Source organism: Eutrema salsugineum, unplaced genomic scaffold (assembly GCF_000478725.1).
Source record: "Eutrema salsugineum unplaced genomic scaffold, Eutsalg1_0 scaffold_11, whole genome shotgun sequence".
Lineage (NCBI taxonomy): Eukaryota > Viridiplantae > Streptophyta > Magnoliopsida > Brassicales > Brassicaceae > Eutrema > Eutrema salsugineum.
The window spans coordinates 9175053-9189447 of NW_006256901.1; the positions used below are offsets into that span (position 1 = coordinate 9175053).

The 14395-nt window shown below is 47.8% G+C and overlaps 1 non-coding gene across 1 annotated transcript; it reads right to left on the bottom strand.

Moving 5' to 3' along the window:
• Positions 1-674: 674 nt before the first annotated feature.
• LOC112090151 lies at positions 675-780 on the bottom strand. The gene has a single exon (XR_002901501.1). It is a non-coding gene; the product is annotated as a small nucleolar RNA R71 (small nucleolar RNA).
• Between the last annotated feature and the right edge of the window lie 13615 nt (positions 781-14395).

A 14395-nucleotide genomic window follows, 5' to 3' on the forward strand; every position in this document is an offset into this window, starting at 1 on the left:
ATAGCTGATCCAAACGACCAACAGGAAGATCTTCTAACCGTGATCAAATTCATCACAATGGAGATGATGATCGTGATTATGTTCACGAGGAGGACCAAGAGGCTCTTCATAGAGCAGATTACCAGCAACTACTCGATGGAGAGGGAAACCAAGTCCCTAGACGTGCTGCTCAAAGCCCTAAATACCAAAGGAGACAAGTCCAGGCCGATAATGAAGAACAAATGAATGATGAGAATAACATTCCTCCTAATGGAAGATGCTAATAGACCTGTTCAACATGCCAGCCCTGCAAGAAGACAAGCTCCCAATAGGCTTATTTCTGACTTTGATGCACCTCACCAACACTTTCAAAACATATCCTATTCAAGTCCCTCCACCAACAAGAGGTTATTTCGAGATTAAACCTCAAATTTTCACTTTGGTGAAGCAAAACCAATTCCTTGGATTCTCTACAGAACAGCCTATGGATCATATAGATATTTTTGAAGAAATCTGCAGCATAGTGAGAACCAATCCAGGTTCTGCAGAATATGTGAAGTGTAAGGTTTTTCTTTTTTCTCTGAGTGAAAAAGCTTTTAGATGGTTAAAATCTATGTCATGTGGTTCTATTACTTCATGGTAAGAATGCAAGTCTGCCTTTCTGAACCACTTCTACACCAAGTCAAGATCAAATCAGCTGAGAAACAAGATCCAAAGTTTCCAAAAAGGCTCCATAAAGTCTTTCTTCGAGGCATGGGAGCGATTTAAAGAATATGAGAGAGACATCCCTCATCATGGTTTCTCTGGAGCAAATCTACTAAGCACCTTCTACAGAGGACTTTAGCAAAAGTATCAACTATCTCTTGAAACAGCCAGCAATGGAGATTTCGGTTCAAAGACTGTAACACAAGGAAGAGCACTCACTGAAAATCTCACCGTACCCAATAGCAACAACAACTCCGAGTAAGACAGATAAAAGAAAACTATCATTAGTCATTAGTCAAAGGAGATTGCTGAGCTAAAAAGCATGGTAATTCAACTTCTTAAATTTCGTGGGGGCACAAGGTTCTTACCAAAGGCACTTCGACAGTGGCATCAACAAAAAATTTAGGAATGCCAACTTTAACAACCTTTATACTGAAATTAAGGAGCAGAGAACTCTCAGAACCAGCCGTATCCGCAGCAGCAAAGAAATTTTCCAAACAAGTTCCAAAATGGGAACTATGGAGTAAGAAAGTTTCAACAAAGACCACCACCCCTCAACACTCAACCTGCGCAGAAAAATTTACAAGAGGCTACCATCTCTCAACTAGGCAATCAGATGATGAGGATTAAGCAAAATCTTCAACAACTTTCGCAAGGCATTGAGAAATCATTTGGAGAGATGAACATAAAAGTCAATTGTATGTACAATGACTTAAATGGGAATTTTGAATCTCTTTAAACCCATGTCAAGAAATTGGAACTCCAAGTAGGCCAAACTGTAGACTCAATAAAGAGACAGCCAGGAGCTTTGCCAAAAAGAGTATAAGACAATCCAAAGAAATTCTGCAATGATATCTCAACAGTACCTGAAGAGAAACCAAATCAGAATGTGAGGAGAGATCAATTTCTGTGCCACTCTTTAAGACACAAAAACCGATCATAGAGGAGGTCTAGACTCTTTATATGAGGTACCAAAACGGTTTCTTTTCCAAAGACTAAAAAAGTCCAAGGATCCATGACGTTTTTCTTTCTCTCGTTTCAGTACTAGAATTGAAACTTTCAGATTGTTTATGTTATTCTGGTACTAATGTGACCATTATGTCAAAATCAATTGCTGAGAGACTAAGAATTTGAACTCTTATTCCATTTCCAGTAAGGATAGTTTTGGTGTTTTATCTCAGAAAAAATAGAAGGAATAGCTCAAAATATTCAATTGGTTATTGGGAGTAATATTATTCCAACAGGTTTCCAAGTGTTAGAGATGGGCCAAGACAATGACAGATCATTGATCTTTGGCCGACCATTTTAACCACTGTAGGAGCTGTTATTGATCATGCAAATCATTCTTTAGTTTTCTTAAATGTGGACAGGAAAAAGTTCTATAAAACTATTCCAGATGAAGCTCAAATTCGAAAAGACAAACCCAAGGTGAACACTTTGGAAAAGAAGAAAGCTGAGAACAACAAAGCTAATTAAGGAATTGCAGCCACTTGCATCTAAGCAATTCACAAAGATCAAGATAATGGTGCCACCAGACATTAAAACCAAAAAGGAAAATTCTTAAAAAGAACTTCAAGGAAGTGATAGAGAGGACAAGACATTAAAACCAAAAAGGGAAATTCTTAAAAAGAACTTCAAGGAATTGATAGAGAGGACAAATCAGTGTTTAAGAATGCAACAATTCTTAAATAGGAAAAAGAGATTGTAATACAAGATGAAAGAGATCCACTTTACAAGCTTTAGAGGCCTCATGGGACTTCTATTCCAGAAGATCCTTTTTCTTCTTCTCACATCTAATCTCACCCAAAAAGTCTAGCTAAAAAAATTAAAACAAAAATGCTTAAGGGTTTGGTATGTTTTCTGTCTCTTTATTTTATGTTTTTTCTATTGATATTTTTTTTATATGCATTTCAGGCTTTTATAAAACTAAAAAACCCAAATACATTAAAAAAACGAGAAGAACACAAAAAAATAGGATGAAGCATCATGCACACTGAGGAAAAACAAGAAAAAGGATGAAGAAAAAGAGGAGTGAACGGAAGCCATTCACCACGGTCGCACAAGCTTCACCCGTGGCCAGGCTTCAATCCACCGCGGCCAAGCTCTCTTCATCCGAGGAAAACACGTCCCACCGCAGCCGCGATGAGTCCACCCGCGGCCAGCCCCTTGTTGGAGTCGGTTTCACCCCAATCGGTTTAAACCACCTCTGGAATATCGGAGAGCCGATATTGCAAGGAGAACCGGCGATCCATTAAGTATGGGCCGAGCCGCGCATGAGAGGAGTAGGCCAAACTCAAGTGGGCCGAGCCGTGAGGAGGAAATGGGCGAGTCGCGTATGAGAAAAGATGGGCCGATCCGTACACCAGTGAAGATGGGCCGAGCCGTGCATGAAGGAGAGTGGGCCGAGCCGTTACCTTTCGAGATGGGCCGAACCGAGGTTCTGAAGGAAGAAAGCCCATAAAAGCCCTAGGCGATGCCTTGAGGCGGCGGCCGCATGAAGCGATAAGGAAATGTTCCTAAAATCTCTCCCGAGATTCTCGGCTAGGCGGTTTAGAAAGTTAGTATAAATAGACAATGTATGCAATTCATTCTGTAACTTTTTTTGCAACCCTAAGCAATAAAGACTAAACACTTTCACAGCAAGGAAAACCCTCTTTCGATCTTACTGTTCTTGCGATTACCCTAGAAATTTCGGATCCCTTAGTTTTTCCTTACAAATTTTTGGTTGTGCGAGTTTTGGCTCACACAATTTGGCGCCGTCTGTGGGGAATCGAAACTTTCTTACTCTAAATCGACAAGACTTTAAGATCCGAAGAATATGGTGAGCAACACCCTCGACGATAACAACAACAACAACAACAACAACAACAACAACGATAACAGCGTGGAGAAGGACGCTCCAGCATCAGGCACAACGACGGCGACGACCGAAACCCAAGAGGAGATGCGAAACATGATGGCTGCGTTGATGAAGATGATCGACGAGCAGGACAAAAGAAACGAGGCGATTACAGAGAGGCTCGACGCGATGGCAGCCGAGCAACGACTCCGAACTTGGAGAGCTGGAATATCCGACCCGATGGATGGAATCCGGAGATGCTTCGATTTCTCAACGCCTGCAGAGGCCTCGGGTCCGGCGCAAGAAATCCCTTGGCTCCACCAATGTTTCGTCCTCTCGGCGAACAGACTCCCGTGGTAACCCGAGTCAACATGACCGAGCCGCCTCCACTCCGTCGGAACTCAAGGCGACGAGCCGGCGAAGAGGGGAATGACGCGATTGACGTGGACGCCCAACAGAGCGATGGAACCACGAACTCGCAACAAAACGGCTCGGCTCGGCGAATAAGCCAAGAAGAGCTCGCCTCGGCACTAAACGGCGTCCGGACTGACGAGATCACCGATCTGGCTCGCGGCGACAACCCGACTCAAGAAGAAGAGAACCTCCAATGGATCGAGCAGGCGGAACGCAAAGACGAGCCGAGGAGAGAAGAACGGGAGCGACTTTCCCAATCAAAGGGAATGACTCACCCGCAAACCCTCGAAATTAAAGAGCTGCGAGCCTCAAATGGCTCGGACAGTAGCCGAGATACACGCCATGAAGTCTCAAGTGCATAACGCGACGAGCGCTGCGCCCGAGATCGATCGAATGCTTGAAGAAAACCAGAGAACACCATTCACGGCGAGAATCACGGAGGCTAGGATTCCCGAGCCGGGGAAGGTGAGAATCCCGTTCTACGAAAGAACGACCGATCCAAAAGCACACATCACAGCGTTTCGGATAGCAATGGGACGAGCCTTCACAAAGAACGCTGCCAAACTGATCGAGCGGGAAGTAGATACTGGATATTGCTTGCTCTTCGTGGAACATCTCAAGGGAGCCGCGCTCGAGTGATTTTCGAGGCAGGAGCGCAATTCGATTGGCAGTTTCCAACAACTCTCCGCCTTGTTCCTTAAACAATACTCGATGTTTATGGATAGAGGAACGTCTGATGCCGACCTGTGGACGCTATCCCAAGGGCCGAACGAACCGCTTCGGGATTACATGGCAAGGTTCAAGGTGGTCGTATCCAAAATAGAAGGAATAAGCGACAAGGCTGCACTCGAAGCTCTGAAACGGTCTTTGTGGTACAAATCCGAGTTCCGACGGGAAATGGCACTCAACACGCCACAAACGATTCAAGATGACTTGCATCGGTCATCAGACTTCGTCGTAAACAAGGAAGAGATGAAGAATCTGGACGAGCAGTCGAAGCAACGAAAGCAGCGATCCGAAGCTCAATTTTGACGCGCCCCTCGAAGAAAGGCAATCCATCAAACAACGCAACAACGCAGAGCTCGGACGAACCTAGAAGCGGAGGTGCCCAAAACTACCAAGTAGGCACTGGACGCGGAAGAGGAGAGCCGCGCAACAACACTTGGGTAAGAAAGTCCACCAACTACGACGAAAAGGCTTTCTGCGAGTATCACCAGACCTATGGGCATTCAACGGCACAATGCCAAACTCTAGGAGCAAAACTCGCAGCTAAGATGGCGGCGGGAGAGCTCCAGAACGCGGTTAACCTCAAAGACCTTGTCCCTAATGAACCAAAAGAAGGAGCCGAGCCGAGCGGCGCGGCAGAACCCACAAATCCTCCCCGACGGGGCGATAACACCAAGCGCGACAGGAGAGGCGAACCCGAAGAGCGACCCGAGCCGAGGCAAAGGATCAACATGATCATAGGTGGATCTCAATATTACCAAGACACGGTGTCCTCCATCAAAGCCTATCAGCGCCGAGCCAAAGCGAAGGAAAATTGGACAGAACCGACCGATATCCCGAATACAGTGATCTCCTTTGCCGAGGAGGAAACGGCAGGAATCGATAGACCACACAATGATCCACTGGTGATCGAATTGACGATCAGGGATCACGATGTAGCGAGGGTGCTCATCGATACTGGGAGCTCGACAGACGTCATTTTCAGGGAAACGCTCAGAAGGATGGGAATCGATCTCTCCGAGGTGACAGCGATCCCCAAACCTCTAACCGGATTTTCAGGAGAAACAACGATGACTATGGGAACAATTAGGCTCCCTGTGGTAGCTGGCGGAGTCACTAGGATCGTCGAATTCTGCGTCACCGATCACCCGGCAATCTACAATGTGATTATGGGAACTCCATGGATCAACGCGATGAGGGCGGTCCCTTCCACCTATCACCTCTGCCTCAAATTCCACGATCTGGGGAAATCAGAAGGAGTCGCGAATGTGCTGCCTAGCGGAGCACAAGCTGACGAACCTTGTCACTGACGCACGAGCAGACATAGATCGCAAAAAGATGAAGACGGACCGAGAGCCTGGGAATGAGCTTTCAAAACTTTTATAGCAATTACAGATCGCAGAGAGCTGCGAAACGCGCGCCAAGCCAGTATGTGATATGGTGGACTCGGTGTGCATAGACGAAGCGTGTCCAGAACGATGCATCAAAATCGGAGCAAAACTAGAAGAACCTCTGAGAAGCAAACTTCTTTCCCTCCTCAAAGAGAACATCAACACTTTTGCCTGGACAGCGGAAGATATGCCGGGCATAGGCATCACGTGACCTGTCACGAGCTGAACGTGGACCCAACCTTCAAACCAATCAAGCAAAAAAGAAGGAAGCTCGGAACCAAACGAGCTAAAGCAGTTAACGATGAAGTGGAGAGATTGCTCAAAGTAGGATCAATCGCCGAGGCCAAATATCCAGACTGGCTTGCGAATCCAGTGGTTGATCGGGAATTCAAACATTTATGGACGCATTCTCCGGCTACAACCAAATCCTGATGCATCCTGATGATCGGGAAAAAATGGCATTTATAACTGATCATGGGATATACTGCTACAAAGTCATGCCGTTCGGACTCAAGAACACAGGGGCAACATATCAACGGCTCGTCAATAAAATGTTCGCGGATCAGCTCGGAAAAACCCTGGAGGTATACATCGACGACATGTTAGTCAAATCACTCGAAGAGAAAGATCATATCGCGCACCTACGAGAATGCTTCGAGCAGTTGAACAAGCACAACATGAAATTGAACCCGGCAAAGTGCAGATTTGCGGTCACCTCGGGAGAGTTTCTCGGCTATCTGGTAACTCACCGAGGCAGTGAAGCGAATCCCAAACAGATCAAGGTATTAATCGAGATGCCCTCTCCAAGGAAGAAGTGAGAAGTACAAAGGCTCACGGGAAGGGTCGCTGCGCTAAATAGGTTCATTTCTCGTTCCACCGACAAGTGCCTGCCTTTCTACGACACCCTTCGGGGAAACAAGAAGTTTGAGTGGGATTAGCGATGCGAAGCAGCTTTCTATGAATTGAAGAGTTATCTGGCAAGCCCAACGATCTTGGCGAAACCAGAAGAAGGAGAGCCTCTCTTCCTCTACATCACCGTATCCACTACAGCTGTAAGTGGGGGTGCTTATAAGAGAAGAACGATCCGAGCAAAAACCCATTTTCTACGTCAGCCAGACACTGACCGACGCCGAGACCCGCTATCCCCAGATCAAGAAAGTCGCCCTAGCCGTCGTAGTCTCGGCTCGCAAGCTGCGTCCATATTTTCAATCACATTCGATTGTTGTGCTCGCTACACTTCCGCTGCGCTCGATCCTACACAGCCCGAGCCAATCTGGCCGGCTCGCCAAGTGGGCCATAGAGTTGAGCGAGTACGACATCGAGTATCGGAACAGGTTGTCTGAAAAATCACATGTGCTCGCAGATTTTCTCATCGAACTTCCAGCCAAAGTGACGAACAAGCCAACCCTAGATGAAGTATGGATGTTGCACGTCGATGGCTCGTCGTCTAAACACGGCTCGGGAATAGGAATCCGTCTCACCTCTCCCACCGGAGAAATATTGGAGCAGTCTTTTCGCCTGAACTTCCACGCATCGAACAACGAAGCAGAATACGAAGCGCTGATCGCCGGCATACGACTAGCACAGGGAATCGGATTTTGAAAGATAAGAACCTTTTGCGATTCACAGCTCGTAGCATGTCAATTCAACGGAGTATACGAGGCGAAGGATGGAAGAATGGGAGCTTACCTCAAGGTGGTCAGAGAGTTGGTGCAAAAGTTCGACGAGTTCGAGCTCACACGAATACCCCGAGGCAAAAACACCTCGGCTGACGCCTTGGCAGCACTTGCTTCAACTTCAGACCCGGATCTCCGACGGAGAATTCCAGTCGAATTTATCGAACGACCTAGCATCGAAGAGGTAGAAGGAGTTCGGCTGATAAATCCTCCCGAGCAGAAACTAGAGAACGACGAAGCAATCGCTATGGATGAAGACGCCTCGCCAGCCGAGCTGGAGTACGACTGCGACAAAGAATGGCTCAGAGCCATCCGAGAGTATATTGCCGATGGAGAAGTGCCTACCAACAAGTGGGAAGCCCGCAAATTAAAGGCCCAGGCCGCGCAATATGTCCTCGTCAACGGCGAGGTGTTTAAATGGAGATTCTCAGGACCGCTCCTGACATGCGTCGAAGGACCGGAGGCAAGAAAGATAATGCACGAAGTGCAAAGCGGCGCGTGCGGAAACCATTCTAGCGGAAGGTCGTTCGCGATCAAGATAAAACAGCACGGTTACTTCTGGCTTACGATGGTCAAGGACTGCGAGAAATTTACGGCGAAGTGCGAGAAGTGTCAACGGCACGCGCCAACAATTCACCAACCTACCGAGCTGCTGTCATCGATCTCGTCACCTTATCCCTTCATGAGATGGTCGATGGATATAGTCGGACCTCTTCATCGATCGAAGCAGAAGCGCTTTCTGCTCGTCCTCAGGGATTATTTTTCTAAGTGGGTCGAGGCCGATTCTTACGCGAGCATAAAGGATGCTCAAGTTGAACACTTTGTCTGGAAAAATATCATCTGCAGACACGGGGTCCCCTACGAGATAGTCACCGATAACGGATCCCAGTTCATCTCAACGCGTTTTGAAGCTTTCTGCGAGAAATGGAAAATCCGTTTGAGCAAATCTATGCCAAGATATCCTCAAGGGAACGGACAAGTCGAAGCAGCCAACAAGACGATCCTAGACGGTCTGAAAAAGAGGCTCGACGCCAAGAAAAGACGTTGGACAGATGAGCTCGAAAAAGTCCTTTGGTCGCATCGGATAACTCCGCGCCGAGCCACCGGAGAAACTCCATTCGCTCTAGTCTATGGAGCGGAATGCGTAATCCCCCCCGAGGTGGACTTCCCAGGTATTCGACGAAGACTTCTGCCGGGACAAGAAGGCTTGAATCACTTAATGATGCTGGACGAACTCGATTTGGTCAACGAAAGGCGCGACCAGGCTCTAATCCGAATTCAGAACTACCAACAAGCAACGGCGAGATACTACAACAAAAATATCCGCAGCCAAAGATTTAAAGAAGGAGAGCTCGTCCTTCGAAAAGTTTTCCAAAACACTGCCGAGAAGAATGCAGGAAAGCTCGGAGCAAATTGGGAAGGTCCTTACAAGATTACAAACGTATTCCGCCCAGGAGTTTACGAACTTGCGACGGTAGCTGACAAAGCAATTCCAAGATCGTGGAATGCAATGCACCTGAAGAAGTATTATCACTAAGGCTACAACACAGTCAACATGAACTACGTGACGGCTTGATCCCTGCAAAGGGTACGTAGGCAGCCCGTCCTCGGACGGGTTCAGATGTCTCCCCTCCTAAAAAGGGGGAGGAGTGGCTACTTATTTCATGTTCACCTCGCAATTCTAATTCGTTCATTGTCGCTTCGTCTAGTTTCTCATTCGTTTTAAATCAGCTACTTATTTCATGTTCACCTCGGATTTTTAATTCGTTCATTCATCACTTCGGCAAGATATTATCATTTCGACAAGTTACCGTGACTTGATCGCCTCGGACTTTTACTTGTCCTTGTATTCACTTCGGCAAACTAAGTCTCCTAACACCTCGCCTCGTTGCTGGCCACAACGAGGCAACAATCACAAAGTTCTCTAAATGGACTTTTAACCACCTTTCCTAGGACGAGGGTGCAAGCTACATCCTCTATGGATTAAAATTAAGCGTGCTATACAAATTTAAGACCAAAAACGTATCAGTCACCATGGTTCGCCATCGCACACGAGATTATAAGTCGAGACTACATCGCTTTCTCTAAAACCGAAACAAACTCTTAAAACCCAGCTAAACACATTCACCCTCTCGGGAACGCCGGTCTATAATCAAACTTTGATATCGTCTCAGGACGAAGACTTCGGCAACAAGAGATCCGAACTTAGCGCTTCAAACAGCCAAAGACCAAATCCGATCTGAAATGCCTCGCACTTTTTCTCTCTTTCCTAACTCAAACGCCTCGGCGCTAACAGTGGAAGGCACAAAGGAACGTTAAGAACTACCTAAAACAAGGACGCTCCACGCTCGGGATTTAGGCTTAAACGGAATCCTTAACAACTTGTCCCTTAGCCCATTTTTCTATTGATCTTTCGTAAACAGTTCGGCCAAGGAAGCAATCAAAAGCATTCTCGACACAGCTCGACAACGATAACTCATTCCAAACAAACGGTTTTCGTCAAAAATTCATCAAAGACATCATCAAATCCAACAAAAAATGACTTAGGAAAAAGATGAATACAACCATAGCCCAAATCAACAGTCAGTGGATAAAGCCGTCTAGGCACCAATCACAGTAACATGCGAGTTCGAAAGAAGGATAAAGCCATCCAGGCGCTGAGTACAAAAGGGTGAATATAAAAGACAAAGGAGGGAAGAGAGAGATCAAGCGGCGGAACGCGTCTCTCACTCAGCAAGGAGGCTCGAGGGAAGAGGAGTACCCGCGTTAGACCCATTCAGATCCTGGACACCGAGGTTAGCCGCCGTCTCCTCGATCGGCTCGTTACCTAAAAGGGTATCGACGGAATCTGGCGACACGGGCGAGAACACTAGGCCACCTCAGATCTCAGACGCAATGCGGTCATACGCGTCGTCGTCGACGTACTCAGCCTCCCAAGCCTTCAGCTTTGCCTCTACAGAGTCCAAAGATCCGTCGTGCTTCCGAAGCTCCTCGATCATAGCGAGGTTCCCTTTGATCTGTCCCAGCTCGTTTTCGTCGCTCTTGGCCTTCTCCAGCTTGGCCAGACCTTCCTCCACTTTGGCGAGACGCTCCTGAAACTTAGCAGTCAACTCGCGCCTCACCTCTTTCTTGGCCCGCTTCACTTTAGCGTCGAATAAAGCATCTTTAGCTTCAATGCGCCTCTTCAACAAAGCCACCTCGGCGCCTTTGGCTCTCCTGGATTCTTCAAGAAGAGTCACCACGGATGACACCTTGTCAACGTTGGCACGGAGAACTATTTTCTCCTCTTCAAGCTTTTTAATCGTCGCAGCCTCCTTCTGAGCCTCCTCTAAGCGGCGCTCGTCCTTAACCAAGTCCGATTCATAGCCGGCCATCATCTCGTTGATAGCTGCGACAAAGTGCAAATTGGTGATTCCTTAGATTCAAAGACTACTTGAAATCAAGGAAGAAGCAAATTAGAAAGGTACCTTGGTACCGCGCTGCGCCATGGCAGCATAGGATTTTGACCGCTTCAACTGCTCGGGAGGCGGAAGAAGAGTGTTGGCGTTGTTGACGCGGGCGAACATTACCGCGGAAGCAGCCGGGTCGTCAACTACCAGCTTATGAGATGCGGGTTCGCTGGGCACCGATTTACGTTTCTTTTTGGATGGCTCGTCCTTTTGGATGGCCACGTCCTTGCCCTTTTCCATAGCCGATCTCTTCCTGCTGGAAATCATGCTTCAGCAGATCTGAATCCGGAGGCCTCGATTGTTTCGGAAGAGCCAGAATCGCCGAGGTAGGCGGCGTTTTATCCCCAGCCGCAGAATTTTCTCCAGACGCGGAATTTTCTCCAGACGCGTCGGGAACAATCTCGCCCGGCTCCACCTCGGGCGCTGCCTCCTGCACCGTCGCCTCGGGAGAAATCTCGTCAGCAGCTCGGGCGACTTCGTCCCCTTCATGCCTCGGCGGGTCATCCTGAGGTACCGCCTCGGTCTCCACAAGAGCTGCGCGTTTGGTTCTCCTGGCAATCTCCTCGGCTTCGCATTGCTTCTTATCCCTGAGCGTAATGATCACCATTTTCTCTCGCGTATCTCCTGATGAATTTGATGAAGAGGAACTGATGGATACCCCGGCGAAGATAGCTCGGGCTCTCTCTACTCTCTCGAAAGAAAAATGCTTTCTCCAGTTAACCTTCCGAGCCGCAAGAGTATCTCGAACAGAGAAAAGGTCGTCGGGAACAGGAGGAAGAAAACTCCGAACTGCAAAACAACATCAAAACGACTAAGTTAAAAGATGGAAATCGCACCATAACAAGCTCCGAGCCAAAAAAAGGCTTCAGATCGACTACCAAGTGGTCCCCAAACAGTCTTCGTCTTATTTATAAAATCCTTGCCCACCGACGCCTCATTCACCAAAACATAGAAGAAACGTTCAGTCCAAAACTGATATTTGCTCGGGAAACCGCCTATTATCCGGCGATTGGACTTATTAAAAATATAAAATCTGCCTCCTCCCAGGGCTCTCTGGATTTCCAACAGATTGAGCAGATGACCGAGCTCGATGTCGACACTGCATTCGAAGCTCCGAACCAGGATGCCGATCATATGTCGCAAACCCCTCGGCATAATCTGTCCGATCGAAATCTTATGCTCCCACAAGTATTCAAGGATAACTCCGGGGATTGGGAACCATAGGAAGCAGAGCTCGAAAAACGCCTCGTATAAGGTGATATGGTTTTCAGGAGGCTTGTCGGCTCGGTCACTCTTCTCTGGAATGACAAATTCAACTGCTTTGGATATTCTAAAACGATGGCGCAACGCCTCGAGCGACTCGAAGGAAGAGAGTGAAGAACCGGGGGGATCAGGTTTTTGCCTTTTTACCCGTTTAGGTTTTCCCTTTCCCGAAGAAGAGGCGCCTCGGGATGCCATAAGCTGCTCTAATTCGAGCCTCGGCTCAACCGGGTCGAAAGGAAAAACTTCTTCCTCGGCCTAACCACGGCGTAATCAACCTCTTCTTGGTCGACAGGGCCTCGATGACGACTCGTCAAGCAGACGCCTCGTTATTAACGGAACAAGTGCCTGAAGGGCTCGGAGAATTCGACACATCGTGAGCCTCGGCAGAATTTTTGGAAGGACTCGGCGAAACAGATGCCTCGGAAGATCCCTTCGTGCTCCCCGCTGCGGCATCCGCACGGCTCGTTTCATAAAAGAATAGGGGTTCAAGCAAATCATCCCAACGGCTCGACATATTTTACAGCTCGTACCAGATTTACAGCGTTTTACAACAAGGTTCGCAGGAAAAAGATCTGAGACGGCGGAGACCTCGGAACCCTAGCCGGAAAATAAATAAACTAGAGAGAGAAAGAAGAGAGAAGGGACGGCTACCTTTTAGTAAAAATGAGAGATCTGAAGATTATGAGAAGAGACGAAGGAGCTCACTTATTTCTAGGACGACCGCAGCGCGTGGAGTCCGCGTAGACCTCAGGATGGTGCAAAGGTAATAAATGAAGGCGCGTGAAGTCCGCGGCGAATGCATAACTTCCTGGCGCGTCCGTCATACGCGCCAACACCCAAACGTCTTGGAAAGAACTAACGACTGCTAAATGTTTCCCGTATGAAGTTGTCGCAAACACGAAACGGCTCGGCAACTTCCTCAAAACGCCTCGTCGTTGTCGCTAACACAAAACGGCTCGGCAACTTCCTCAAAACGCCTCGTCGTTATCGGCTAACACGAAACGGCTCGGCAATTTTATTAACATAAATGCCTTGTCGTTAACACGAAACGGCTCGGCAACTTTATTAACATAAACGCCTCGTCGTTAACACGAAACGGCTTGGCAACTTTATTAACATAAACGCCTCGTTGTTAACACGAAATGGCTCGGCAACTTTATTAACATAAAAGTCTCGTCATTAACACAAAACGGCTCGGCAACTTTCTCGAAAAATTGCCTCGTCGTCACCTCCGCCAAAACAGCTCGGCACTGCCCCTCATGACAGTCACCTCGCCTCCATAACGGCTCGGCAATCTCGTTCCTGATACGTCTCGCCTGTGATCACCCCGCGACATGTTCAGCTCGATGGTTTAATCCCACGACTAGGAATAATAAATCTCGTCACTCTCACCACCGAAATTAACGAGCTGGGGGGCTAACTGTTGGGGTCGGTTTCACCCCAATCGATTTAAACCACCTCAGGAATATCGGAGAGCCGATATTGCAAGGAGAACCGGCGATCCATTAAGTATGGGCCGAGCCGCGCATGAGAGGAGTAGGCCAAACTCAAGTGGGCCGAGCCGTGAGGAGGAAATGGGCGAGTCGCGTATGAGAAAAGATGGGCCGATCCGTACACCAGTGAAGATGGGCCGAGCCGTGCATGAAGGAGAGTGGGCCGAGCCGTTACCTTTCGAGATGGGCCGAACCGAGGTTCTGAAGGAAGAAAGCCCATAAAAGCCCTAGGCGATGCCTTGAGGCGGCGGCCGCATGAAACGATAAGGAAATGTTCCTAAAATCTCTCCCGAGATTCTCGGCTAGGCGGTTTAGAAAGTTAGTATAAATAGACAATGTATGCAATTCATTCTGTAACTTTTTTGCAACCCTAAGCAATAAAGACTAAACACTTTCATAGCAAGGAAAACCCTCTTTCGATCTTACTGTTCTTGCGATTACCCTAGAAATTTCGGATCCC